The 3,306-nt window shown below is 55.6% G+C and overlaps 1 protein-coding gene across 11 annotated transcripts in view; it reads right to left on the minus strand.

Moving 5' to 3' along the window:
• Nucleotides 1-3,306, minus strand: part of MEF2D (myocyte enhancer factor 2D) — a 101,270-nt gene that overhangs the window by 37,522 nt on the left and 60,442 nt on the right. Inside the window, exon 1 of one of the 11 annotated variants that reach the window (XM_025214348.1) lies at nucleotides 259-511. The exons of the other annotated variants lie outside the window; for them this stretch is intronic. The gene's annotated coding sequence lies outside the window, so the exon portion shown is untranslated. Of the gene's footprint in view, nucleotides 1-258; nucleotides 512-3,306 lie in introns of those variants that run through there. 11 annotated transcript variants of the gene reach the window in all.

The following is a 3,306-nucleotide window of genomic DNA, read 5'->3' on the forward strand; positions in this document are numbered from 1 at the left end:
TAAGAAAGGGGAGGCAGAGAGAAGGGAGGACACAAGAAAGGGGGCAAGGAAGAGAACAGGCAACAGAGGAAAGAAGGGAGAGTCAAAGAGAGAAAGAGAGAGAAAGAAGGGTAGAGAAAGGGGAAAGGAGAGAGACAAGCAGAGGGATGGATGCAGAGACAGGGGAAGGGATGGAGCAAAAGGCACAGCCCCGGCCCTCTCCCTGCCTCCATTTCAGCAAGGTGGCTTCATCCTGGACTCTCCCAGCCCCCTCCTTGCCTGGGTGTTGGAGAGGCCTAACCGACTCCTATGAGCTGGTATTCAGGGCTCTGGTGAGGGCAGGCACAAGGCAGATTAGTGTCACCGCGCTGCTGAGCCGAGAGGAAACGCGTCCCCGTGCAGCCCCCGGCCGAGCCGTCATCTGGGCAGGCCACCACGAGCCTGGCTGGAGCAGCAGAGACGAGCACAGGAGTGGAAGGAGCCAAGCCAGAGGGACTGGGAACGGTGGCAAGGCAAGGGCCACGTCACCCTGCTCTTACACAGACACCTCCCCTCTGCACCACGTCCCTCCCTAGCCCCAGAGCCAGGGCCCCAAGCTCAGCTCCAGCCCAGGGAGGCAGCTCCCAAGGTCACGCCAGCGGTCGGCGGCGGAGCCACACGCAGAACCCAGGCGTCCGGCTCCCAAGCCGGGGCCCTGAGCAAGGTAATTTGCCTGCTTTGCCTCATTAGGCTGTCAGCTCCGGGGACCACGTCTTATCCTGTGGCTGCACAGCGCCTAGCAACGCAGCTCCACAGCATCAGGCAGCATCAAGCATTCGCCTGTCACACGGAAAGAGCAGCTCTGCTCAGCTCAGGCCCAAAGACATCCCCACACCCCGGCAGGCATGCAGCCTAGCTGCCTCCCGACTGCCCAAATAACCTTGTTTTTTCCAAGCTGCCTGTCAAGTGTGGAGAGGTCATGGCCCCCCGCGACTGCTCCCCCCCCACTCTCGTCCCGCTGCAACCCCTTGGTTTAGCATTAGCTGTCATTAGCGCTGGCAGCTCCGCAGGTCCCGGCTCCTGGACAGACCCTTACGTGAGTGACAAGCAGGAGAGCTGCCTGGCCATGTCCACAGAGAAGGGCACCTGATCCAGGGCCGGGGGCATTGCAAATGCAAGCCCAAGGATGTTCGGTGCCAATCGGGTCAGGACAGGGAAAGGGAAATAGCTTGTTTCTCCGCTGCCTGTGGCTGGGGTGGACGGTGCTATGCTGCTGCTATTTTTGCACCCCTTTTACAGGTGAGAAGCTTCTTCCTCTAAACGCTGGGTGCTGCAGCGAGAGTCCTTGCCCTGAAGAGCCTTGGATCAAAGCCAGTATAGCCTCGGCTACAATGCCCAGGAGATGGGGCTGCCCGAGGTGCCAATCACACCAAGGCTGACTTGCCAGAGCTACCCTGGGGAACAGAGCCTGCTGGCCTGCATCCCTTAGGTCATGCTCAGGGATGGGTGCCCAGGCTGCTGGGCCTTCACTGGGCATCTCTACCCCTCCCCTGCTTAGAGCAGGGATTTGAGCTTGCTCTGGGCTTTAAGCACCTGCTCTGAGTCAGTAGGATTAAAGTGCAGAGAGCTCCTGTTTCCAGAGAGCACTGGGGCCTGCGTCTGCACAGAGCCCCTCAGCTCCCTGCGTGGGTCCCAGCACTGGGGGGCTGTGTACCCCACCCAGCTTGCCTTCCCCACCCCCCAGGTGATTAAGCCATAACAAGATTGGGTGCTAATCACCTCCTGCCCTTTGGAGTCCAGGGCTGGCACATGCAGCTGTCCACCACCATGTGAGACGGCTGAGCCCCCTGGTGCGGTGTCTCCTGGTGTCCCTCTATGCCCATGCCCGAGAGCTGTCCCGGGTCACGTTGCCAGGTCTCCAGGAGCTCCGGCCTGCTCCACGGAAACTCAAATTACTTCAGGCTCAGCACAGGGGTTATCCACCAGCTCCTCCTCCTGCTGACAGCTGGGGGAGGGAGGGCCATGTAGACCTGCCACGCTGCAGGGATGATTTGGCTGCTCCAAACTTCAGCTCCCAGGATCTTAAGTGCTGGACGTCCTGACAGAGAGCAGGCATTGGATTCTTCTGGGCAGTTTGGCTAATAAGAGCCTGTCTGCCCAAAGGGCATCCTAGTCTGGCTTTTGGGAGAGCCACTGCCACTGGCTTCTGAGAATCCACTGAGATGGGCATGGGAGGGAAGGATGGAGGGACAGACAGACAGAGATGCACATAGGGGACTGCTTAACAGATGCTACAGCTGCATGCCTGGTGACAGACAGATAGATGCTGTGAGCTGTGTTAGCCAGAAGTCCAGTCAAAGGCAGGGTATATTTCCTATAAAATACCATCTACCTATCTATCTATCACCAGCTTTATACAGACACACACTCACATGCATATCAATATCTACATATTTTGATATATTATATAGCTATACATTTATATCTATTGGTCAATATATATCTATATAGATCTAGATAGCTATCTAGATCTAGATAGCTACTTTGAGCAGTCTATAAGGTGCAAATCTACCCTGCCTGCTGATAAACTGACAGGATAGATGGATGGATAGTGAGACAGATACACATACAGATAGAGAGCTAAAGAGATAGACAGAAAGATAAAGAGATAAGAGTGTGCATCTGGGAGTACCTAATTGTTGATACAGATAAACACCTGATGACAGACAGACAGACAGACTGCACAACTGGGAGTACCTAATCGATGAGATGGCTGCACACATTGCAAGAGAGAGATTCATCTGTGATCCTCTCCCTCTAAACCCAGGTGGTTTCCAGGAGCCCGAGAAGACTAACACCCCACACATCTGTCACAACTCCCAGCGGGCCAGCCACTGCACTGCCTGACAGCAAGCAGATGACAGCCAGGTCACCCGGAGAAAAGGGTGGACCCAGAGCAGTCTGCTCCCAAGGCCATGATGGAGCCCAGATTTTAATTCACCCACAGGCTCTTCTCCCTCCTGACAGGATAAAACCAGGCAGAAAAGGGACCTCAGTTGCATTTGCATCTATATTGAGATCCTCTTGGCATGGCCTAAGCATGAAGGGGATTGAACTGGGGCTTGGGGTCGGGGATTGGGCTTTGCAAATGCTTTTGATGTCCTGTTTGAAAAGAAGCCACTTGCCATTGGGATAGAAATGGGTGCTGCAGAGCTGGCCCTGGGCATTCTCCACCGGAAAGTTTCAGCGCATGTTGATGGCTGAGCACCTACCGGCCAACTCAATGGTGCCAATGCTGGGTGTGGTGAGAAGGAGACAGCACGGGTGTGTGGATGTGAGCTGGGAAGA

The sequence above is a fragment of the Alligator sinensis genome, unplaced genomic scaffold (assembly GCF_000455745.1).
Source record: "Alligator sinensis unplaced genomic scaffold, ASM45574v1 scaffold811_1, whole genome shotgun sequence".
Taxonomy (NCBI): Eukaryota; Metazoa; Chordata; order Crocodylia; family Alligatoridae; genus Alligator; species Alligator sinensis.